Source organism: Sphaerodactylus townsendi, linkage group LG10, assembly GCF_021028975.2.
Source record: "Sphaerodactylus townsendi isolate TG3544 linkage group LG10, MPM_Stown_v2.3, whole genome shotgun sequence".
NCBI lineage: Eukaryota > Metazoa > Chordata > Lepidosauria > Squamata > Sphaerodactylidae > Sphaerodactylus > Sphaerodactylus townsendi.
Window position 1 is genome coordinate 9,783,898 of NC_059434.1, and position 26,000 is coordinate 9,809,897.

Consider the following 26,000-nt stretch of genomic DNA (forward strand, 5'->3'; position numbering starts at 1 on the left):
AAATTATTTGCGGCTCCAAGTGCTTTCTTTTCCCATGGAAAACGGGTCCAAATGGCTCTTTGAGTGTTAAAGGTTCCCTACCCCTGATCTAGAGTATCTTTCTTTCCTTCAAACCCCCTATCCTTAGGCTGAGGTCTTCAACAACAAAACTATAAACCTTAAATAAGACCTATATATAAAAACACCTCTTCTCTGCAGCCTCTAAAAAACGACAAAATCAGTATGTTGAGGGTCAGAGTCCTCTAAGAGGAACTGAACCTTTTGCTCTAAAGTTGCTTGAGAAAGCATGGTCCATTTAATAAAACATGGCACAATCCATTTTAGCCTAAGTCGGAAAGCATGAGGGCGTTGTGGAAGGATTTGTACCAAGGAATCAACTGACTAAAGGGGGCAGAGACACAGCTGGTCTGAAAAAGGGATCCTGAGCAGACGACCCAGCAAAACCACTGAAAAGGAGCAATTAAACCTTGCACGCATAAAAGTTCTACCCAGTAGGTTTTCACAGGTTCCTGAGAGTAGGTTACTAATTATTTGTGTGTGCCGAGAGGGGGTTACCAATTGGTGATTTTGCCACGTGATTTTTGCCTTAGTTACGCCCCTCCTCTCAGCAGTAGCGCGCAGAACTTGAAGCAGTCTAGCAAGAGGTGCACCGGCGTGTGTGGCAGCCTGCGACTGTGTGCATTCGTTTCCTGCCCAAGGACCTGCGCAGTGACTGCGTCCTTGCCACAGTTCCACCCAGGAATACCTCGTCCCCAGAATGCCTGGCCATGCCCCCGCCGTGCCACGCCCAGCCCCTTTGGCGCTACGCCACAGTTTGAATCCCACCATTGTGGGAACCTGTTTCTAAAATTTTTGGATCCCACCACTGGTTCTTCCTAACTTTTAAAAAGCCAAAAGGGACGATTACTCTTAGATAAAAGGCCATGTGTTTTTAGCTGCTATCCAGTGTGTTTGAGGAGAAAGTGGGTACCAGGAGACACAACAGTGAGCACCATGTTGAGGATCGCTCAGCTAGATGGAACCACAGTGGTAACTGGGAGCAGGTGGAGGACAAGTCACACAATACAGGTATTACACTGGCATGATGGCCACCAGTGGAATGCTCTCCTCGTTGATAACTTGGGTTGTGTCTGCATTGGCTGCTGGCAGTTTGTCAGGCCTGCGCCATTCTTGGCCTGGCAGTTTGCACGTCCGCATCAAGGCCCCAGCTGGCCCAGCCGTTATCATGGTCCGAGGCGAAGGAGGCCTCCCCCTGCTCGCATGTAACTAGTCAAGAGTGCTTAAACGTTCACTCTTATCTGCCTTGAGTGAACTGCTTGTCCGTAAACAATGCTTCTGTTCCCACCGTCCTTTATAATGCTGATATTATGGGGATGTGAAGGTGGGGGGGATTATGGGTTGAACCCAGTGGTGAGATCCAAAAATTTTAGTAACAGGTTCCCATGGTGGTGGGGTTCAAACAGCGGCGTAGCGCCAATGGGGCTGGGTGGGGACACTGACGGTGATGACCCGAGGCATTCCGAGGCCAGTGGCAGCGATAACCGACTTTGACCAGCTGGTATCTTTCTGTCCATAATTTAAGCTCATTCTAGCAAAGTCCCTCGTCTCCTGCCAACAAGAAACAACTACTTCTCCCTCCTAATTGACTGCCTGTCAAATGCTTAAAACTTTTCAAATGCCAATTTTGTTTCTAGAAATCAAAAGAAGGATACTTTCCTTAAACAAGGAACTTTACCATATTTCTAAAACATGTTTTTAAAACAGCCCAACAGGGAGAATTATCCCGTTTTCTACCTTCGCTAACCAGCCACATAGGAAACAACAGGACTTTATGATTTTTGGACCTAATGGAATTTCTAATGGAAAAGCAGACCCAATTAGTAACCCCCTCTCGGCACACACAAATAATTAGTAACCCACTCTCGGGAACTGGTGAGAACCTGCTGGATCCCACCTCTGGTTGAACCATACTGTAACTTACAGGTATATACCAGAGGCCAGAGAGCCAAACTTCAGTTTCGGCTATCTGAGCCCTGGGCTGACATGGTACCAATAAAGCTCTTGAAACCTTCTTGAGTCTCGTTTGATGACTGGAGCAACAGACCCTAACACAGTTGCTTCTTAGAGCATAGCAGTTCGGCATCTACACTGGAAAGGAAATCTCAAGTGATGGAGGAAGCCGGGGCCAGGAAATGCCACGTTGAGGGTCACTGAGCTAGTTGAACCAATGGGCCAACTCAGCACGGCAGCTTCACATAATCTGTTGTCAACGGCCTTCCCACATCTCTTAACCTGAAGGCTTCACTTTCCATAGAAAGAAGTACTATCTGTGGGTATATTTGTATAGTGGATGCCTATGTCATGCAGAATGAGTATGCTTCTTCATTTTTTACCATACAAGTAATGACACAACAAAGCTAATTAATCCCAATGAAACGTGTTCTATAGGATTTGGACTGGACAAGGAAAATTTTTCATCAATGTTGGACAATCCCCCCAAAAGAGACCGGGTACCCACTTATTCAGGGATGGAGAAGAGGTGGGAATTGCAAGGCGTGGACACTTGAGATGAAATAAAAGATAGATTTGGTTCTGAACCATTGAAAATGCTAAGTGAGGTGATATGGATCCTGTCCTTGAATCGGAGATCAGAGCCACTGGTAGCTGAATGGCTGGGCAGGATCCAGCCCAAAAGACCGGTGAACAATTTGTATGGAAGAACTGCCTTTCATGGTGACCAAGATCAGCCCGATTAAGAAATATTGTCGAAGGCTTTCACGGCCGGAATCACTGGGGTGCTGTGTGGTTTCCGGGCTGTATGGCCGTGTTCTAGCAGCATTCTCTCCTGACGTTTCGCCTGCATCTGTGGCTGGCATCTTCAGAGGATCATGTGAAGATGCCAGCCACAGATGCAGGCGAAAAGTCAGGAGAGAATGCTGCTAAAACACGGCCATACAGCCCGGAAACCACACAGCACCTAAGAAATATTGTTCCAAGGCAACATTCAGCTCAGAACAAAAAAAATGGACTCGGCACCGACATTAAAAATACAGGACAACTTTCCCTTGATTTTATCACTCTTCCTCTTTCGCACACTACCGGTTTACAGACACTTTGGGATTGTAAACACAGTTTGGAGAGAGTGTTCTAATCCACTGAGCTCAGTGATAAATATGCAAACACTAGCAGATGGACTCAAGTAAGAATCAGCCTGGTAAACAGAGCTAAACAGTTACCAAGGGGAGGAGACAAAACCTACAACTGAAACAAACCAAACTACTATGAAGTTCTTTGCATGAAACAAATCCTATAAAGACTGCTCTGAGTTCTCGGTGTAAAATAATAGGGTTGATAGCTCTGGATCGGCAAACACCTGTAGGGTTTTGGGGGTAGAGTCTGAGGAGTCTGGGATTTGAGATCTCTGTGGCCTGGAAATCAGTTTGTAATCCCAAGAGATCTTGGGAGGCTGGCGACCCTATTATTGCAAGGAGGAGATAAGAGAGCAGAAATTCAGTTGCAAAAACGAGAACAGAAAAGGGAGTGCAAATGCTTGTGAAGTATGCAAACACCAATATTATTAAAATATAGCACATTTAATATACCACCGCAAGCAAATAAAAGCAGTCGCACAGCAAGCGTATCTAATGCTGTGTTTATGCTACTTCAAGGTTGCGGATGAAATCCTGTTTTGAGCAAGTTCATTGCTATTATATTATCACCAAATATTTATACCTTTAAAAAGACATTAAACATGCCAGAAAAGTGGGCGGCCCAATCCGGAGTGGGTGGGCTGGATCTATCTCTGGATCTATCTCTGGGTGCCCACCCTGCCTCCCAAAGGGGCAAAAAGGCCGGCCGGCGTGGGGCGGGGTTTGTGACTTAGAACATAAGAACATAAGAACAAGCCAGCTGGATCAGACCAGAGTCCATCCAGTCCAGCTCTCTGCTACTCGCAGTGGCCCACCAGGTGCCTTTGGGAGCTCACATGGAGGATGTGAAAGCAACGGCCTTCTGCGGCTGTTGCTCCCCAGCACCTGGACTGTTAAGGCATTTGCATTCTCAGATCAAAGAGGATCAAGATTGGTAGCCATAAATCGACTTCTCCTCCATAAATCTGTCCAAGCCCCTCTTAAAGCTATCCAGGTTAGTGGCCATCACCACCTCCTGTGGCAGCATATTCCAAACACCAATCACACGTTGCGTGAAGAAGTGTTTCCTTTTATTAGTCCTAATTCTTCCCCCCAGCATTTTCAATGGATGCCCCCTGGTTCTAGTATTGTGAGAAAGAGAAAAAAATTTCTCTCTGTCAACATTTTCTACCCCATGCATAATTTTATAGACTTCAATCATATCCCCCCTCAGCCGTCTCCTCTCCAAACTAAAGAGTCCCAAATGCTGCAGCCTCTCCTCATAGGGAAGGTGCTCCAGTCCCTCAATCATCCTCGTTGCCCTTCTCTGCACTTTTTCTATCTCTTCGATATCCTTTTTGAGATGTGGCGACCAGAACTGAACACAGTACTCCAAGTGCGGTCGCACCACGGCTTTATATAAGGGTGACTTACCCAGGTGCGCAGGCACCGCATGGCTCCGCAGCACCCGATCACTGGTGCTTAGGCCTGCCAGCTTAGAATACTTGCCTGGAGTGGCCAGGGCATTCTGGGAGTGGGCCAGGGGGTGGAGCCAGCAGTCCGCTTCCACTGCCTGCCCAGCCCGTGTGCACTGGTGGAGCCAGTCTCAGTGATAGACCACGTTTTTGTGGCATATCTCCATTATCCCCATGTGGGGATTCTCGGGGGCAGTTTTTTTGTTTGGCTTCCCACGTTATGGGGGAGCCCTTTGAAGAAGGCCAGGTGGCGCCTGAGTGGTTCTGTCCCACTTGCCTGCCCAGTCCGGTTTCGGCTGTTCTATTCACTTCTGCTTCACAAGCATTTTTTTCCTAAGAACTAAGAATGGAAATTGGTTTAAAAAATTTGGAGCCTGTTCATCAAGGTCTTTCGGCCGGTGCCTCTGTGCATGCTTTTTCGGTACCAGGTGAAGACTCCAAGAAAAAAAAATTCTCAGGCATTTGGCGATAATTAGAGTTCTCGCTGGCTCGATTAATTTTCATTCTTAACTAATTTAATGGATTTGAACAGCTTCTGTTTTCTTTTTAACTGCTGCTATTATGATTATATTTTGCTTGCTTATTATGTTAGGACTATTAGTGGGAACGACTGGATATTTGACTAATTTCCCCGTAATACTGTCATAATGCAATCGATAAAATCCCTAGCAGTTGAGGTTTTTACTGCTTTTACTGTATAACTTTTCTTTTTCAGAACCGCTTTGTTTGATAAAGCACTTTAAAAACATCTTGCAATAAATAAAACTAGAAACACCACCAAAAACACTAGGTTACTGTCAACCATTCCGCACCCCGATCTCCTATGTATTTTAATGTGTTAATGTAAGAGCAGCCAACAACCTGGAGGAAAAGGGTCCTGTCCCTTTAACAGAGGCTGCAGGGGTGGTATGCACCAGGAGAAGTTATTTAACTCAATGCCATGAAGCCTGCTTATTTCCATAAATCAAGCTTTCACTGAAGAGACAAGACACCTTTTCTTCAGGCTGTTGGCAACTCCAACTGGTTACAAAGGACTGAGAACAAATATTATGGGAATTGTCTTGAATGACCGGCTGCCAGTGACTCCACGTTTACATCCGAAAAAGCAAAAAGTAAGCTTTATTCAAAATAAGTGCTAAAATATACAATGTGTGCCACACGTGCCACGTCGTGGTTGGCTACCTGATTCGCAGGCAGAGACACATATAAGGAATTCATCCTTAAACGGTGGCCAGGCTTGCGTTTTATTCTGTGGGGCCTTTCTAAAAGTCATTCACGGCATAACCGGGGGGGGGACACGGGCAGTGGTGGGATCCAAAAATTTTAGTAACAGGTTCCCATGATGGTGGGATTCAAACTGTGGCATAGCGCCAATGAAGCTGGGCAGGGCGCGCGATGAGGGGCGTGGCGAGACGTTCCAGGGGTGGGGGGGCATTCCTGGGCGGAGCTGTAGCAAGGATGCAGCAGCGGAGTCCTTAGTGGGAAACAAATGCATGCGAAGCGTGGGCTGCCGCGAGCGCCGATGTATTGCCTCCTGCTAGACTGCTTCAGAAGTTCATACCCACGCTACTGCTACGGAGGAGGGCATTAACTAAGGCAAACATCACGTGGCAAAATCACCAATTAGTAACCCCCTCTCGGCACACACAAATAATTAGTAACCTACTCTCGGGAACCTGTGAGAACCTGCTGGATCCCACCTCTGGACATGGGGACAGAACTACTAGGGAAACAGAAACTCAAAACGTCCTCAGATGCTCAAAATTAATGTTTTGGGGATTCTGGTAAGAATTATTAATTCATTCTACGCGCAAAGTACATTAATTCATTCTACGTGCAAAGTACAGCCAGACATCCCAGTGGCTGACCCTGGCAATGGGAGAAAACTAGACAGGTCTTGAAAGAGTTGGAAGGAGTCCATGAAAGAATGCCAAACAGTGGCAAACCTTTCCCCTAAGGTGAAGCCGTGGTAATCTGGGCAACGTTGTCATGAGATGATTTAAGTGTGGCTTGCACTCGGTCAGGCCGATGACCCTGGCCTAACATACCAGCTACTTGCAAATAGCTTTGTCTCCGATTCACTGCTGAATTGTTTCCCCGTTAAAAATTCAAGACAAGGGGGTCCAGCGCTATAAAATGGAAAAAATTAACAGGGAAGTTGAAGTGGGAGAACAGGAATAAGGAGAGAGAACAGAGACGAGCTGAGAGAAAAGCCAGGAACCTAAAATAAATGAGTGCTAGAAAATGAGAAAGTGAGGGGGTTGGGGGGGGGGAAATCTTATGATGCTTCACATTGTGGGACATTTAATCTGAACTGCAACAGGAAATGCATCATTGAGCGAAAAATAACTACTAATACAGTTTTTTTTAAAAGCCCCATCATACCGAGGCTTGATTTGAATACAGAATTTATTTGATTTTTATCTTGTTCTCCTCCGCTGCAGCAGGCTCACAGCAGCTCACAACAATATAAAACAATAAAATAACAATACATAAAATTATAATAAACAATGGTACACTAATGGCCCAATCCGGGGAGAGGGAACAACTCCTGGAGGTGGCCTGGGCCTACACTGATGGATTTGCCCTCCCCAGATTTGCATTTACCCCGGAAGAGGAATAAATATGCTGCCGTGGCCTCTCCAAACACCCGGACGTGACACAGCCCAGTCTGAGCAGTGGGGGCATGGTGGAGGCATTCCCGGGGTACAGCTCATGTAAATCAGCTTCCACCCCAGGGTTTGCGACCAGTTGCTCAGCAGCCTGGGCCAAGGACTTGGATGGAATAAGTCCATTCATCAAATTCAAATTATCCTTAATGGCATTCATTCAATTTTACATACATAAACTTCGGTTTTAAAAAAACCATATGCTGAGGAAAGGAAGCAATAAAAACAGCATATTCAAATTTCAGTTGATCTTCTGTCTAAAATTTTAGCCAATAGAGTTGTTACCTCTATAGGAAAATGAGGGTCTTGGTCTCTTAGGTAAGGTGACCAGTTGGTCACCTTTGTGAACCAGGACGGGTGGGTAGGTGGGCGGCCGCGCGCACGCAGCCGCAGGAGCACACTGCCTTCTGGGGCGCTCTCGTTTCCCGCCCTGTGACAGGGCAGGAAATGGGAGCGTTGAGAAGGCGATGGCGCTCCTGCGGCGTCTTGTCTGCAGAGAGGAGCACCGCTGCTATGCACCCCAGAAGGCATTGTGGCAGCCTTCCAAAAATCGGGACACTTGAAAAAACGCGGGACAAATTGTTTTAAGGCGGGACTGTCCCGCCAAAAGCGGGATGTCTGGTCAGCCTACTCTTAGGAGAAGTGGAATTAACATGGAGTTGTTCAAATGGTTCTTTCCCTTGATGTTTATTAGACAGAGAAGATGATTAAATGAAGAGCATTCCAAAATGGGAGAAACAAGTTCATTAAGCTATGGAGGTCATTCTGGCGATGGGGTTTTTTACTGTCCCCAGACTACTCTGTAGGTGGCAGGGTGCCACCGCAGTGGCGCTGTTCCCGGCCGCCCAGGGCTATGGATTGGGTTGCCCAACATATAAAACATATAAAGCTGGCACTTGGTCCAACCAAGAATGGAATGGCTCAGAAAGTTCCCAACCCTATACCCTAAAACAACATAGCTAAACAAGGGAAGGGAAAGAATGCACTTAGGCGGCTGAAGTCTTAAGATGCTGGACTGGAGAAAACTACTTATTTTTTTAAATTGAATTTTATGATATAACATTGTAAACATACATATGTAAACACAGTAAGACAAATATACAAGATATGAAATAACATTTCTAGAATGTACCTCATTAGTACTAATGTTTAACTAACGTTTAACTTCCATTTCATATCTTTCTCGTTACATTACCTCAGCATACTAAAAGAGAAAAAAATTCTTTATCATATCATTTTTAACAAATTATCTCATATTTATAAACCTTATTAGCATTCTCTGGGAGGCCAGTTCCCGCATTGCTTGTGATTGACTTAGAATGCCAGATCAATAAAGAACTCAAATGTTACTTTTGGCCTGGACTTTACAAGTTCCTTACACTATCATTGAGTACTACAGTACAGACACAAAAAGTATCACTTTCCAATCCTGAAAATCCCTTGCAGTTAGAAAAATACCATATCAAGGAAAAAGGCTCTTTTGCATGCTATGTTGGCTTGCTGCTAGCACGAAGCTTCTAAACACCGGTGAGGGGTGTGTGTGTGTTCAAAAATGCCACCCCCACACTTGTAGACACACACTGTGCAATCTACTACTTTGTTGTGTTGCGTGTGCAGATGAGGTCAAATTTTAGTCAAGCGCAAGGCTTTTAGTGTACTTCCAAAATTTAAAAGTATAAGCAAGATGTGGGTTCAAAGGGGCATTTAAAGCAGAAGCGTCCCAGGTGTGCTTGGGTCTGGCCGTCATTGCCCTGTTGAGTTTTCTTTCTCCCACCATCTTAATACCTACTCGAATGTGTTAAAAATGGGTTTAAACATCAACCGGAAAAGCTTGCGCCACATCTTGAGTGAGCAAGGAAGTTTTCGCTGGCTCTTCCTCCCCAAACTTCTGTCTTCCCTGCTGTCAGACGGCTTCCACGCCGCCGGAATCTAAACTTGGCGAAAATGAGACCCATATTTATTCACGGCGAGTATCACCTCTGCTTTGCCTGTATTCTAATCACAGTAATCTGAGTTCCATCTCGTACTATGATCCTAAATCAATAGTGCTAAAATATTCAGGCGCCCCTTTGGATTATTTCACGCCGGCTGATTTTCCCCTTGGCAAATGTGTACGTTTCCCCCCCTCCGCGGTGCAAGGTATATTCTGCACTCTCTCTTGAACTTAGGAGGTTTTGACAGATTTATGTAAGGACAGATGGCCATTACGGGCTGAAGGCTGACAAGAGGCAGTTCAGAGCATTGTTAACACACTTGCACAAACTCGCGGCAGTGCGGCACTGTGCGGAATGTAATTCAGACTATAGCTTTTTTATTGCTGCCTATTTTCTTTTGTCAAAAGCACCTGCTGTGCGGAGCAACAAATGGCTGCCATTACCCGGAATGTAATGGGTGTCAGACAAATCACGTAACACAAACAATCAAGAGTATGTAGGTCATATTTCAACAGAGCACAACCTTAGCTATATTTATGATTACTGCATTGAAATGTGCTCTATAATAAACAAGTACCTCTACATCACTCACTCTTATGCACTTCTGCGGAGCTAACCCCAGTTCCAAGTGGGGCCCACTCCACCAACAGAAGGCGTTCCTTAAAAAAAAAATACAGCTTCCATTTGCTTTCGGTCTCACAATAATTTTCCCCTCCCCCCCCCCGATGCCGGAGTCTAAAGAGGTGCCCACTGAATCACGCGTGAAGCAAAACATCATCGCTCTGGGAGGTTCCTGCGGAAGCACGCACAAACACACACACAAAACATCTTTGAGGGAAGCAAGAGAGTTGCAGTCAGATCAGCAAAACTTCTTAGGGGAGGACGCGAACAGGCTTCTCAATGGCCAATGAGTTTTTCCTAAGACAAACATTTCAGGTAAATCTGTCGTTTCCCACTTGAGTGCCAAATGGGAGGAGACATGCAAAATGCAAGAACCAAACGCCTTGTGGGATTTGTCAGGGGGCTTTACACATCCCCCCTCACATTTTAAGAAGAAGAAGAAGAGTTTGGATTTATATCCCCCCTTTCTCTCCTGCAGGAGACTCAAAGGGGCTGACAATCTCCTTGCCCTTCCCCCCTCACAACAAACACCCTGTGAGGTAGGTGGGGCTGAGAGAGCTCCGAGAAGCTGTGACTAGCCCAAAGTCACCCAGCTGGCATGTGTGGGAGTGCCCAGGCTAATCTGAATTCCCCAGATAAGCCTCCACAGCTCAGGTGGCAGAGCTGGGAATCAAACCCGGTTCCTCCAGATTAGATACATGAGCTCTTAACCTCCTACGCCACTGCTGCTCCATATTTTATCTAAACATTTCGAGACTGCTTTCCCACGACTTGTTCAGTAATGAAACAGGGTCACCCTAATACCCACACAAATACAGAAAACCAGAGAATAAATAAGATAATCTAAGACTTAAATGCCCTCTGAAACAGGAAGGTGTCACATCCTTTCCAAAAATTAAAAGGAGAAGCTGCTATCCCAAAAAAGAATGCACCATTTAGATGCAGGTTAGGAGAACTTCCCAAATTCAAATACAAGAAGAGGAAGAGGAGTTTGGATTTATACCGTTTTTCTCTCCTGTAAGGAGTCTCAAGGTGGCTTACAAACTTCCAAACCAAACACCCAAGAAATAAACCGAAATGAATTTTCAAGTTAAAGTTCTCTTCGGGCGATTCTGCACTCACTAACTCAACCTAGGTTTGTCGTGTCGGGCTGAAATTGGTGATCTAGGTCGATTCTTCCGTTACTCCGCACAGCAGCTGAAGTCATCCTGCTGGAGCCGAGCTCAGAGGGCAGGATCACCTCGGCGCATCATTCGCTCCTCGTTCCTGATAGGCTGCTGCATTGCTATGAGCAGCGTATAATCTGCCCTCTGTTTATGTGCATGGCCATCGCTTCTATACAGAAGCGGGGGAAAAACGTGCGCTTCTCACCAGTGCGAGTCTCCCGTTCTTCGCATGCCCAAGACATTAGTCTGTGATTGGCTGAACGGGCGAATTGAGGCAACGGAGATTCCCCACTTCACCAGCTTCGACCTGGGTTCGTTGAAAAAACTGTACCTCCCTGGTGGAGTCGGAAATTTAACGGCGTGATGGAGCAGAGCAGGAACGGACCTGCGTGGAACTCGCCGGATGTGAGGAGTACCTAGGTGGAACCTAGGTTGAGTTAGTGAGTGCAGAATCTCCCTTAAAGAAGGGAGATGGGCCAGCACAGCCCCAGCCAGGCTTCAATCAAGGAGGAGGGTAAGGAAGGTGGAAGAGCCAGTACCAGGCCAACAGGGCAAAAGACAGACAGCTCGTCAGCCACAAGTAGGCCAAAAAAGGAGGCTCCCAGGAGGGAGGGAAAATGGTGTGCATCGAGAAAGGTTGATATACTTTCCGTTGGCGTCCAGACTCAGGAGAGAATTAAAACTACAGGGAGGAATATTACGTGAAATGTCAAACTTTGAATTACTTTGCAGAAACAAGATTTGATGAGAAGAATATATAAGATCTTGCTTAAACATGAAACAGGAACGGAAGGGGTAAAGGTCTGCATGGTGAAATGGATGCAAAACTTCTAAGAAGAGTTAACTTTTCAGCAATGGGAAACATTACGGTTGAAAAATATTAAACTTACTGCATGCCAAATGTTAAAAGAGAATTGGTGTAAGTTGTTTTATAGACGGTATACAAGGTTTGAAGTTATTAAGAAGATGAGTAAACAGAGTAATGGTCTTTGTTGGAGATGTCAGGGAAAAGTTGGATCTTTCACATGTGGTGGACTTGTAAAAAAAAATCAAGAAGTATTAGATAGGAGGACATATGAAAATGCAAAAAATTAAAATTTCCTTTTATTGGTAAAACTATGTTATTAGGCATTTTGCCTGAAAATCTTCCAAAGAAGGTTAATGAACTCTGTTGGCACTTATTAACAGCTGCAAGGGTAATAGTTGCATCCTGTCGGAAAACTGAAAAAGATCTTAACACAGAACTCAGGGAAGATAAAGTTAAAGAATATGATACAATGGCCAAATTAACAAATCCTGTAAACAGATCAAGAGTTTGATGAGAAATGGGAACTGTATTTCTTATTTGTGGCTGAATCTATTATGTAAGAATAACAATAGGAAGAATATTAATCTGTGGCGTAGTGGTTAAGAGCAGCTGCATTCTAATCTGGAGGAACCTGGTTTGATTCCCAGCTCTGCCGCTTGAGCTGTGGAGGCTTATCTGGGGAATTCAGATTAGCCTGTACACTCCCACACATGCCAGCTGGGTGACCTTGGGCTAGTCACAGCTTTTCGGAGCTCTCTCAGCTCCACCCATCTCACAAGGTGTTTGTTATGAGGGGGGAAGGGCAAGGAGATTGTAAGCCCCTTTGAGTCTTCTACAGAAGAGAAAGGGGGGATATGAATCCAAACTCCTCCTCCTCCTCCTCCTCCTCCTCCTCCTCTTCCTCTTCTTCTTCTTCTTCTTCTTATTATTATTATTATTGCCAAGGAGATAAGTAACTGCTTACCAGATACTTATTGTTATTTGTGAATTAAATGTTAGAAGGCAATGAATTTTAAAACTATGCAATGTTCTCTCTGTGTTAGTTAATATATATAGTTTATTAGCTGTTATTTCTTTTTCTTCTTTTTCTACACTTCTTTCAATTCTTGAATTTTGAATTATTATAAATATTATTTAAAAAGGAAATGTGTCGGTATCAACATTATTATCTATTGAAGTCAGAGCACAATAAAAACGGTCCAGTCTTGTGTTTTCCGGCAATAAAGATTGGTGTCCTGTGGTTGTTGGACTGGAACTGAAATGATGTGGACGGAAAGACTGAACTTGTGACCCATCAAGCAGAACAGAGACCACTAGAATGATCTGAGGCCTCCTAGGAATTTGATAAAGCCCATTTCTGGTATCTGGCTAGAATTGCAAGTCAAGTACTAGGCAGACCATGTAACATAGGAGGTTCACATTCGTGTTGACTGGTCGCTCTGCCCTGTTGCCGCTGTTCCTAGTTCAGTTCTCAGCTAGAGATGTCAGTAGAAATGTCTTTGGACTGGCCACCAGTCCACTCCTAGCTTCCAGAATCCTGATCAAGGGGAAAACAACCAGCAGGAATTGTGAGAAGAGCAGCCCCGGACTCATCACAGCTGTCAGGCAACTATCCAGCAGGAGCCATGGCAGCACCCCTTCCCAGAAGAAGCATGCAGCCAGAGAGAAGGAGGGAGAGCCAGAAGTATGAGCAGCCACTGGAGGCAGGCACAAGCCAGCTGGTGGGAATTTCTACTCAACCAATCAGGCAGCCCCAGAGAGGACCTATTCCAGTAAGAGCAGGGAGGAAGGAACCATCTCAACTCTGCTTTGACATGTTATCCAGAAAGAAGGCAAGGGATTTGGGGAAGATGGGGAAAGTCAAACCTAACCCGGCTCAAGCAGATCCCACAACAGACCAGGGAGGAAGCAACGGATTCCGCTCCAGGATTGTGAGAGCCCGTTGTGAGGGGAGAGAGAAGAACCAGGTGATGAAACCCCATCCAGAGTCCTAGAAAAGCTGTGGGGAGGTCGATGCCCATACAAAGGCCCAAGGACAGGTTTCAGGGCTTGCCGGGAGAGGGGGAGCATCACGAGAAGAAGAAGAAGAAGAAGAAGAAGAAGAAGAAGAAGAAGAAGAAGAAGAAGAAGAAGAAGAAGAAGAAGAAGAAGAAGAAGAAGAAGAAGAAGAAGAAGAAGAAGAAGAAGAAGAAGAAGAAGAAGAAGAAGAGTTTGAATTTATATTACCCCTTTCTCTCCTGTAGGAGACTCAAAGGGGCTTACAATCTCCTTTCCCTTCCCCCCTCACAACAATCACCCTGTGAGGTAGGTGGGGCTGAGAGAGCTCGGAAGAACTGTGACTAGCCCAAGGTCACCCAGCTGGCGTGTGTGGGAGAGCACAGGCTAATCTAAATTCCCCAGATAAGCCTCCGCAGCTCAGGCGGCAGAGCGGGGAATCAAACCCGGTTCCTCCAGATTAGATACCCTGTTTCCCCTAATATAAGACATCCCCGAAAAATAAGACATAGTAGAGGTTTTGCTGAAGTGCGAAATATAAGGCATCCCCCGAAAGTAAGACATAGCTTATGTCTTAGGCATCCCCCGAAAGTAAGACAAAGTTTTTGTTTGGAAGCATGCCTGACGAACAGAACACAGGAAAAATAAGACATCCCCTGAAAATAAGACATAGCGCATCTTTGGGAGCAAAAATTAATATAAGACACTGTCTTATATTCGGGGAAACACGGTACATGAGCTCTTAACCTCTCCTGAAGGGAGAGTTTTTACACCAACAACTGTGCCTCATACAATCCAGGTATATATGGATGGTAATTTCTCTGCCGCAATTTAACGTGACTGACAGTGCAACAGCATTAACATACAAACATCCGACAACGGTTCCAGTTTCTCCGTAAATATTGCCGAGCTGCAGAGAAGCATGCCTGCTAAACTGTCCTACAGCCACGTTGCAAACATCCCCATTTTTTTTTAAAAAATAGATTCTTTCACGTCTTACAAGACTGAAAATGGGATTACCAAGAGCAATGTTATTTAAAGCCACTTAAGGCACCGAACACAAGATAATAGCCTGATTTCAGTAAAAAGAATCAGCAGGGTTTCCATATGACACAAAATGGCAGAAGCTGGGAACAGATAATAAAATTAAATCACCATCATATAATAAAGGACTACATGTCTGTTGAGCAGTTAGCTTAATCTTGTTGTCAGTACAGCGGAGGATAAATATAGACCTCTGGAACTATGTAATAATTTACTAGATTGCATTCCCTCTGGTCAACTTTCCACAGCGCATCCCGGATCACGTTGCTTTATCAAAAGGAAGGTTTGGGGACAGACAGAACACATGTCAAGTTTAAGAGAGAAAAAACTGTGATTTGCAACAACGCTTGGTGGGGGAGGCAGAATTGAGCAGAAGAAGTACAGTGCTGTGAGCTTACAAATTACAGAGAATGGTCCAAACGTTCGTGACTGCTGACATTCATACAGGAATTCCTGCAACCCCAACAAATTCTTCCACATCTTAAAATTCAGCAGTACTCCAACGGTTTACAGCAGGGGTCTTCAAACTATGGCCCTCCAGAAGTTCATGTACTACAATTCCCATCAGCCCCTGCCAGCATGGCTAAGTGGCAGGGCTGATGGGAATTGTAGTTCATGAACATCTGGGGGGCCATAGTTTGAAGACCCCTGGTTTACAGTAAAGGAAACCTATCTCTGTTTCAGGATATTAAAAAAAAACACATCATGGGTTATCACCATTCAAATAGGAATATTGATAACACAAACTTCAGCTATTCGCTGTAATAAATGCAACCCAATGCACAGACTGTCTTGAATTTGCTGGCTGTTGTGGGTTTTCCAGCTGTGTGGCCGTGGTCTGGTAAATTCTTACTCCTAACATTTCACATCTCATAGTGACAGGCCTCTGTGAAAAAGGCAAACTCTATGCTGGGGATAATTAGGAAAGGAATTGAGAATAAAACTGCAAGGATTGTCATGCCCTTATAAAAAGCAGTGGTGCGACCGCACTTGGAGTACTGTGTTCAGTTCTGGTCGCCACATCTCAAAAAGGATATTGAAGAGATAGAAAAAGTGCAGAGAAGGGCAACGAGGATGATTGAGGGACTGGAGCACCTTCCTTATGAGGAGAGGCTGCAGCGTTTGGGACTCTTTAGTTTGGAGAGGAGACGGCTGAGGGGGGATATGATTGAAGTCTATAAAATTATGCATGGGGTAGAAAATGTTGACAGAGAGAAATTTTTCTCCCTTTCTCACAATACTAGAACCAGGGGGCATTCATTGAAAATGCTGGGGGAAAGAATTAGGACTAATAAAAGGAAACACTTCTTCACGCAACGTGTGATTGGTGTTTGGAATATGCTGCCACAGGAGGTGGTGATGGCCGCTAACCTGCATAGCTTTAAATGGGACTTGGACAGATTTATGGAGGAGAAGTCGATTTATGGCTACCAATCTTGATCCTCTTTGATCTAAGATTGCAAATGCCTTAACAGTCCAGGTGCTCGGGAGCAACAGCCGCAGAAGGCCATTGCTTCCATATCCTGCATGTGAGCTCTCAACGGCATCTGGTGGGCCACTGCGAGTAGCAGAGAGCTGGACTAGATGGACTCTGATCCAGCTGGCTTGTTCTTATGTTCTTATGTTCTTAAGATGCCAGTCATAAACGCGGGAGAAACATTCACAGCAAAAACTACCAGAGGACAGCCACACAGCCTGGAAAACCCGTAACAGCCAGTTGATTCTGGCCATAAAAGCCTTCGACAATATATTGTCTTGATTTCCGCCGCGCCCCCCCCCCCCCATTTTCAGGGGGCGGGGAATGAAGGATAATCAAATTAGAAGCAGAATTAATTAGGACATCCTTCCCCCAAAGTCTTCTCCAGTTTAACTTGGGGGGGGGGGGTTGGAGGGAGAGATTTTTGGTGGACTAGCTGTGATGTACCACTAATGGGGACATGGGGTATCCCATGTCCCCGGACACACGCCACTGAGCCCTGCCCCCCTAGCCTCCCTGCAAGGACGTCGGAGAGGTGGTGCTTGGGGGGCTGCAGTGCAGGTCAGCTCAGGAGCCCAGAAGCCGGCCTGCTGCCACGGCACACATCTGAGCCATCCCCCAAGCCCTGTCCTCTCCCAACCTCACTCCTGGCTCCTGTAAGTGGGGTGAGGGGGGGCGCAGTGAGGGGGTCATGCCCCCGGGCACCATTTAGGCCCAGTACAGCACTGTGGACTAGCATGTATATTTAGGCCTAGTATAGCACTGTGGACTAGCATGAGCTAGTATGTCCACTGATGCACATGCTCAATTCCCTTGTTAAATATGCTTAACACTATGCATAGAGATGTCCAGGGATTGGATACGTCAAGCTATCTATGGTGTACAGCTCTAAACTAAGGAAGCAACATTTCCACTTTGGGCTACACATTTAGAAGTGTTTCAATAGATAGGTTGGAAGATACTAGGGGCAGGAGCTATTATCCAACATTTGACCCAGTGGCAATCCTTCTGCGGAACCACGAATTCGAAACCTGAAAAATATTACAAGGCTGTCAAGAACTTAGGGAATGTTTTCAACAGAGCAGTCTTTTCAGAATACACCTGCATTCGCTACTGGATCGGGACACAGTGTGAGCAACTAAATGTTTGCCATATTGAGTTTCTGATGTTGGTAAATATCTGGGACAGAAAAAAACTGGTGAATGGTGAGATGGGAAGGTAAACTTGTGAGTTTTCTGCTTATCTGCTCTAGGGACATTTTGCATACCCAGGTATGAACAATTTTGGCCCTGGCTGGGAGACGTTTCTCAAGTAAGGCCTCTTGTTTACAAGATCACAAAAAGCATTACAGCCAATTTGCAGCTGCTGACACAAATATGTGACATTCTTTTATGATGTGATGCCTGTCAGCAAGTACATTTTCTTTTACATATCATCTACTCGGGAGGTAATTTGTGGCCAAAAATTGGCTTACTGTGCCATCTAAAGAAAATAAAAATTGCTTTGTCTAGACCAGGGACCATTTTGCCCAACACTCTATATCCAACCGCTGAAAGTCAAATGCCTGTGAAAGCTCACAAATATGGTATGAAACCAATGACATTCCCTGTTTTTTCTCAGGTATGTAATATGCAAATGTATACTATCTCTGAAGATGGAGGTTCTGTTTAATATAGGATGGATTAACAACACCCCTTGGTATTAATAAATGATCAATAGTACATAAATTGATATTTAGGACTAATAACAGGAAACACTTCTTCACACAACGTGTGATTGGTGTTTGGAATATGCTGCCACAGGAGGTGGTGATGGCCACTAACCTGGATAGCTTTAAAAAGGGCTTGGACAGATTGATGGAGGAGAAGTCGATCTATGGCTACCAATCTTGATCCTCCTTGATCTGAGATTGCAAATGCCTTAGCAGACCAGGTGCTCAGGAGCAGCAGCAGGCCATTGCTTTCACCTCCTGCCCGTGAGCTCCCAAAGGCACCTGGTGGGCCACTGCGAGTAGCAGAGACCTGGACTAGATGGACTCTGGTCTGATCCATAAGGTTAGTTCTTATGTCCTTATGAAGTACTGCAATTTACCCTAGAACCATGGTGGCGAATCTTTGGCACTCCAGATGTTATGGACTACAATTCCCATCAGCCCCTGCCAGCATGGCCAATTGGCCATTCTGGCAGGGGCTGATAGTAATCTGGAGATATAAGGATTCTCTAGAAAACGATATTTTAGGCTTCTACTGCATTCTATTGCCCACTTTCAAACACTTCCCTTTCCTTGCATTTCTTCCTGGGGGATACTGGTATAAAATGGAGAGAAAAAATGTTCCACTGAAAATGTCCACAGTTATGAGGAAAATGTTCCATTTCCACAAATAGATTTGCTTCACCAATTATTTAGCATCACTATAAAGAGATGCATTAACCAATCAAAATGAGCAGCTGAAAATGAAAATCTGCTTGAGTAGATTAGTGGACAAAAACGGCACATCAGCCCGGGCTCTTTGGAATTCTTCTTGCTAAATTTAATACAGCCACTGTGTTCAGCACCTTAATTCTCTCCTCTGAAAATGCAGACAGGGTGAGAAACTGTAGCTACCGAGTTGTCCTATTTTAAAAAAATATGTACAAGAATTTTAAAAGAATCCCTGCCAAGTAAAGATTTGAATTTACACTGCATTAAGCACACTTCAGTGGATTTGTTTAGATCTAATCTCACACGCTCTTTAGCCGACTTCTGGATTTGGAAAAGCGGTGGAATATTGCGCTTGACTTTGACCAAACGTGAGCAAACAGGCCAAGTGAGATCACAGCTGATTTCAGGCCTGGAAAAAATTCTTTTGGCTTCCCGTTTTTTTCTCTCAGAAAATCCACAACATTGACCAAAACCACGTGGTTTTCTCCCAATCGGAGCATGTGATTTTTGTCAAGATCCTCCTTTAACTATAGAACTCCAATCTGACTCTCCTCCCCCCCCCCCCATCCCCAGAACAGCATTCTGGGCCTCTCTGTGGGGGAGGCAAAAAAGTTCTGTACCTGCTTATCAGCAGAAAACTACCTTGGGGTCCACTTGTGTATAATTAGAAGCAAGACACAATCAAACAGCAAACTTAGCTTGTCTCAGTACTACAGACACACATCATGAAATCGTAAACATCTCAGCAGGACTGTCCTGAAATTCAGTGCTGTTACTGGCTGTCACATTATTAGAGGAAACACAGACCAGAACAAGTTGCTGATGAAATATAGAACTTTAATATTCAGAATCCTGAATCTTTGATATATAAATAGTCATGCAACCTTCTCGAACAAAAGCCCAGTGAAAATTACTTTTGATTGCCGAAACGAATCCGAAGATTCGGCTTCATTAACACACGTCCGAGACATATGAGTGATAACCAAGAGCGGCGAACGTTTTATTTATCTGTTGACTGTGCAGTAATGGAAGCAGCACCATTTGTGTCAAGAAGGAGAGGAGGGAAGAGAGAGAAACAGAGAGAGAGATCAAGGAAGTTGCTATTTATATTATAATAGTTTGTGCTTTGATACTGCAAACAGTCCCAATAATGGCCTTTTCAGTTCAACAGCAAGATCAAGGCAACTGCTATTTAAACTGTTATAAATAGACCCAGGGCAGGACTAGAGGTGCCATCCATGCAGAAGGTACAAGGCATTCCTTAGAACTACATGGTCCATCTCCAACTGCTATTATTCAAAAGACATTTTGAAAAACAAAATAAACTGAGATCTTCCCCGGATAACATTTGTTTTCTTCCACTCTATACAAGGTCTACCATCTGGACTACTTCCAGCTGCAGGGTGGGAAAGGAGCATTAATTGGATGTTCTCTTAAGGGGGAAAATACCTTGTCAACAGAAAACTAGCGTGTCAGGAAGAACTGCTCACTTTCCCCTTCTTGCCAACATTCAAGTTTTCTAGGTTCAGAGAAAAAGGACTGAAACATTCAAACGTGCAACCCAGCCTAAATTTGTGGAGTCCACCTTACTGTTTGATTCCACTGATGGTTTAAATTGGACCTCAGCAAGTGGACTTCGGTTCTATTTGATGCAACAAAAGCTCATAATTGTTGTATCACCACAAAGGAATGTGGTGCTGAAAGTAAAGGACTAAGATCCAACAAGCACTGGGGGCATGATGAGAGCCATCCCTGTGTAAGAGATCGTAGATCCATCCAAAGCATTTTTAACACTTTACCATAAAGAGATCCGTCAACATGTTGTTAAAGCTACCCACGGTAGATATTCCTGAATGGTTGGGACAGGCACAACATGTCTACAGGGAGGCCTTTTCTGACAGTCTATAGCAGGACTGGACATCTCAGGGCAACCTATAGCACTGCAGTGTGCAGACAGGCAGATAAGCACTTGAGAGAGAACATCCACCCATATATTCCTGCCCAGGCAAGAAGGTCAGAGGTCCGCCTGGCTGTCATGGCATTCTGCCCACTTTGGAGGCCCCCCTAGCTGTCCCGCCCACTTTGGAGGTAAGGGGTGCAGCTTGAAGGGCTTTCTCAATAGTGGTCCCCGCACTATGGAATGCCCTCCCACTAGAGGCCTGCCAGGTGCCTACTCTCCTGGAGTTTCACCACCTGTGTGTTTGGCTGATTCCCCCCTACTGGAATTGGCGGGGGGGTCGAGGTATCCTGTACACTCCTCCCACTTTGGGGTGGTGGTGGTTGGAGTGGGAGTTTTAGAGTCTGTGGGATTTTATTATGGTTTCTATTATAACCCACCCTGGGACTGTTGTAAAGAGCAGGGAATAAAGCTACCGTATATACTCAAATATAAGCCGAGGCACCTAATTTTACCACAAAAAACTGGGAAACTTATGCCTTCGAACTTGACTCAGTAGCAGCTAAAAAACAGAAGATTTGGGAGCAAGATGAGATAGAGTTGCTTAACAGAGTTTGCATTAGGGATGAGCAGCTTTCCAGCACTCTAGGAACACAAATGAACCACTGTTTTCCTCCAAATGTATAATAATTCTGGGATTCATAGCCATGCCAGCCTAAACTTTGCTCCAAAGAAAGTCTTTGTCTCCAGCAACATCAGTATTCGGCAGTAAACTACTGTATGAAGAATTGTATTCATCTAGAACGCAACACACCAATGACCCTTAGGAGAGAAATGTCTCGGTTTCTTTTAACACACACACACACAAAATCTAGTTGTAATGCTATGCAGGCTGTCCTTACAGCTTGTTTTTCTGACTCTCTGGTGAGTTAGAAAAAAAAGCGGCAACATGCTTACGGATCCCCACAGCAGCTAGCTCGACCGCCGGCTTGGAATTACAGTATACTCGGTATAAGCCGTAAGGCTTTTTTCAGCATTAAAAATGTGCTGAAAAAGTCAGCTTATACTCGAGTATATACATTAAATAATAAATAATTAAGGGTCTAGCATCCATTGGTCCTGTTCCACCAAAGCAGACACCAGACTCTCCGTTCAGTCAGTTCTTTATTTAGGTTTTCCCACAGGCAATGGCAGGGAAGTGGTTAACTGCCCCCTTCCTGCTTCATGGCTCACAAGTTGTGCTTGCTGCTCCATCGGCCACCCGCAGCAAGCAACTGGCTGCTTTTTTAATGCCTTGCCTCAACAGGCAGCCCAGCTTGGCTGACTTGCTGCCCCGCCTACTTCCAGCGGATGCTGATTGCTGCTTTCCTGGGCTGGACTCAGGATTGTTGACCCTCACCAGCTCCACCAGGGGTTTGCCTGGCCTTGCCTGAACTGGCTCCTCAGGGCTGTTTAGGCCCCCTTTTGCTGCCAGCCAAGCCTCAGAGCTTCCCTCCCAAGGCACACCTTCTGGCCAAAGATAAGCGGGTTCCCTCTCCCGCCTGGCTCTGCCACACAGTTCCTTCTGCAGACTGCTTCAACCCTCAGTTAAAAGACTCTACGGTTGTTGACAAGAAAGACTGGAGTTATGAGCTTGAGGGCTGCTTCATGTACCACTTGATGAGTTACAACTGAAATCATGGGCCTTTGACCTATCATGGCTGATGCAAGCTACCCTGGATGCTGTATAGGTGACCAATACCATAAGCCAGGGGTGGCCAACCTATGGTTCTCCAGATGTTCATGGACTACAATTCCCATCAGTCAATTGGATATGTTGGCAGGGGCTGATGGGAATGGTAGTCCATGAACATCTGGAGAGCCATAGGTTGGCCACCCCTACCATAAGCAATACTAATCTGATCATATGCAATCCTACGTATCCCCTATGTGTCACTTAAACCTCAATGGACCAGAGCTCTTTGCCATAGACTCATCACCAGGACCTGCCTGGGTCCTGAAATGCTCATGAGCACCTTTTCCTGTAATCTGTGTGGCCATGCAGACATTGTATTGGTGCTGCCCCACCAGTAGGGGGTGCTCTCACAGGCGGTTCCATTCCACGCAGAGGTGGGAAACTTGCATGCAGAGGTAGGGAACGGCTACGCGTACTATTGCTCATGATAAAAAAGGGCATACAAATATTTTAAACGAATCAAACCATACACAGTGCCATCCCTGCCAAAAACAGGGTTTTCGACAGTATTTAGTGTAACAAATGCATGATGAGCATGTTATAAGAATATCCTCTCTCAATATGCAATTCCAGATGGAACGATGAGTGCAGCAATTCCTGGTTCCACCTTAAGTGACCGGATCTATAAGATAGATGCATCAAATGACAGTCAATCTATCACACAGGCTAGATTTTCTCCTTTGTTTAAAATAATTAAGACTAACCATGAAAGACTACTATAGCTAGTACATATTACCTCCGGAGATCTCAGACTAGCTTTTATGGTTTTGCGCTTCAACACAATGCCACTGGCGTAGCTCATTGGAAGGTTTGCTCAGATTTTGTCCAGGTGGCAGACCAGTTCCAGAAGATACTCAACATTATGCATTATCATGTTCTCTTTTTACAGAGCTCAGAGCCAATTGTTTGGGAAAGTTCTTTATGACTCTATCTTTTTATTCCACCGATAAAAACGTTTTTTTGCTATCAGGTGATGACCCACATATTACTAACAGAATAGCACTTTTTGCCTTAGTAGTCAGGAAGATAAGAGCCGAGAAAGTAATTAAAACTTGAAAGCATCCAGGTGAAACATTCTATCCTTATTAATCAAAGCCTCTTTTGTTGATTTTAGTTATTTAACTAGATAGTTTTATCAGAATGGTTACCTGTTTGGTAACACGCCTAATATTGTTTTGAATTTTATTTGGATTTTATCTGATTTGTGCACTTGATTCACTGATTTATGTCTTTATTGCCAGGGCCTATGGCTAAACGCAATAAATTGTTCCCTCACTTGCTACCTAATTAGCATTAATTAATTAATTAAAAATTTGGGTTAAATGTAACATGTAAATCCAAACAAAGCTAAAATGGGTACAGCGTAAAACCAGAAACTGAAAAAGAAAATTGCCGCTGTTCCCAGACTGCCAAATATCAGTCGGTTCAAGGCGCTTGTGCAAGTGTTTGATTAACATACGTGAAGGGCAATCAGTGAAATAAAGTGCGAGATGCACATATCCTCCACATCATACATACACAACAACACATAAGAACATAAGAACAAGCCAGCTGGATCAGACCAGAGTCCATCTAGTCCAGCTCTCTGCTACTCGCAGTGGCCCATCAGGTACCATTGGGAGCTCACAGGCAGGATGTGATAGCAATGGCCTTCTGCGGCTGTTGCTCCCGAGCACCTGGTCTGCTAAGGCCTTTGCAATCTCAGATCAAAGAGGATCAAGATTGGTAGCCATAAATCGACTTCTCCTCCATAAAACAACAACAGTCTTGTCCAGGAATGCTAAAAGCTGTAGGCCTAATAAATAAAGAATGGATAAGGCTGTGCAGAGAAACACACCTGTTTCAATGAACAGACAAAAGAAACTTCTTCAGGAGTTACATAAAAGGAGGAAAGTAGATGGAAATGCCAGACCACAATGCCCTTTCTAAATGAAAATGACCCACTGACTTCAGTGGCGTTGAGCTGAACTAAACTATCTGAGGGTGAGACAGAGAGGGGGACCATCACCATGTGCTTCAGAAATGAGAGGGGCAATGGGTTTTGGCGAAATTAGGGTTCCACTCAATGCTCGCAGGAGTTCTCCCGAAACATCTGTGGACACAAAACTAGGATTACCATGTACGTAGTTGTGCGGCAGGTGCCAGTCAGAGAGTACGACTCTGCACATCGTAATGCAAGTCACTTCTGTAATTGGGAAGCAAATCTGATAGCATTTGATGACAGCTAATGCTGTGTTTTTGCAAGATGAGAGGGATCCTTTAAGGTGCATTTTGGCCTTAGCCATTCTCGAAAATGAGAGCCAATGCAAGCTGTGTAAGTGGTTACCCACGCCCACAATGTAATTTTCATGCAACTGTATTTTGATGTTATAGTCCAGGAGTCTGCAACCTGCGGCTCTGCAGATGTTCATGGACGACAATTCCCATCAGCCCCTGCCAACATGGCCAATTGGCCATGCTGGCAGGCAGCTGATAATTATGATCCATGAACATCCTGGTCGCAGGCGATTTACCAGGCCTCTGTCCTCAGTCTGTCATAGCCCTTGGATAGTACAATAAGATTCAACTGAGCCTGGGCATCAACCTAGAACCCTAATATGTTCTGCAGTACAGACTCAACCTCCTATCATTTAGACAACCTTCTATCATTAAGATGAGCCTTTCGAACCTCCTCCCAACTGACCAGGGGATGGCCAGTAGCTCAGAGAAAACAGAACGCTAAGGATGCTATCCTATGTGTGCTTGTGTTGGACTAAGTTCCATGGGAACCAGAGGTATCCACGGCTGAAGAACCAAAGACTGGGCCAAGCTCATAACCACTTGATACTCAGAGAGTGTTGCATAAAGAACATCTAAAGTTCAACACGGACAAGCCTGCAAGCATTTGAATCCTCTAAGGATCACGAATGGCTTGCAAGCATACAACAAAGGCATAAAGTAAGAGAATGTAACACAGCTAGGTTCCACTGCTTATCTATAATCTCATTTCAAAACTGTGGAGTAACCTTTCACCGAGGAGAAGACAAGTTCATGGTGGAAAGGGGTCATCGTGTCTTTTAGTCAAGTCAACAGAGATTTTGAATCCCTTTACCCTCTGAAGTAAGAAAAGAATAAGAGAAATTACTAAGACCATTACTCCTCTATGAGTTACTGAAAACCATATGGAGAAGGTGATTGCCTACAAAGCAAATACTAAGCTAGAAAACCCCTTTGTTCTTACCAGTAAAGGTAGTTTTGACAAGGTCTCTTCCTCCTAACTTTATCCAACCACACATTCTGAAGCGCTTAGATTCATCATGGAGTGCCCAGGGGTAGAGGACCTCTTGGCTCTCCAGATGTTCAGGAACTACAATTCCCATCAGCCTCTGTCAGGCATAGCCCATTGTGGCCATGCTGGTAAGCAGTAAAGTCTGATAGAAAGCCCGCGATTGCTGGAATCTAGTGGTACAAGTCTTCTATTGTACCACCTATGCGTTGGTTCACACAACAATATACACTCAACCCTTATTTACTTAGCAACTAAATAAAAATTCCACTGGAAGCCACTATGCTTGAAGCAATATCAGCAGCTTTTATCTCTGGGGGCTTCACCAGGACCGAATTCCATACATGCACAAAATCAAAGCCCA

At 44.8% G+C, this 26,000-nt stretch overlaps 1 protein-coding gene across 2 annotated transcripts in view; it reads right to left on the bottom strand.

Annotated features, from left to right (window-relative positions):
- The window catches only part of PPARGC1A (PPARG coactivator 1 alpha), an 854,414-nt gene that overhangs the window by 22,750 nt on the left and 805,664 nt on the right, over positions 1 to 26,000 (bottom strand). The gene's annotated exons all lie outside the window — the stretch shown is intronic.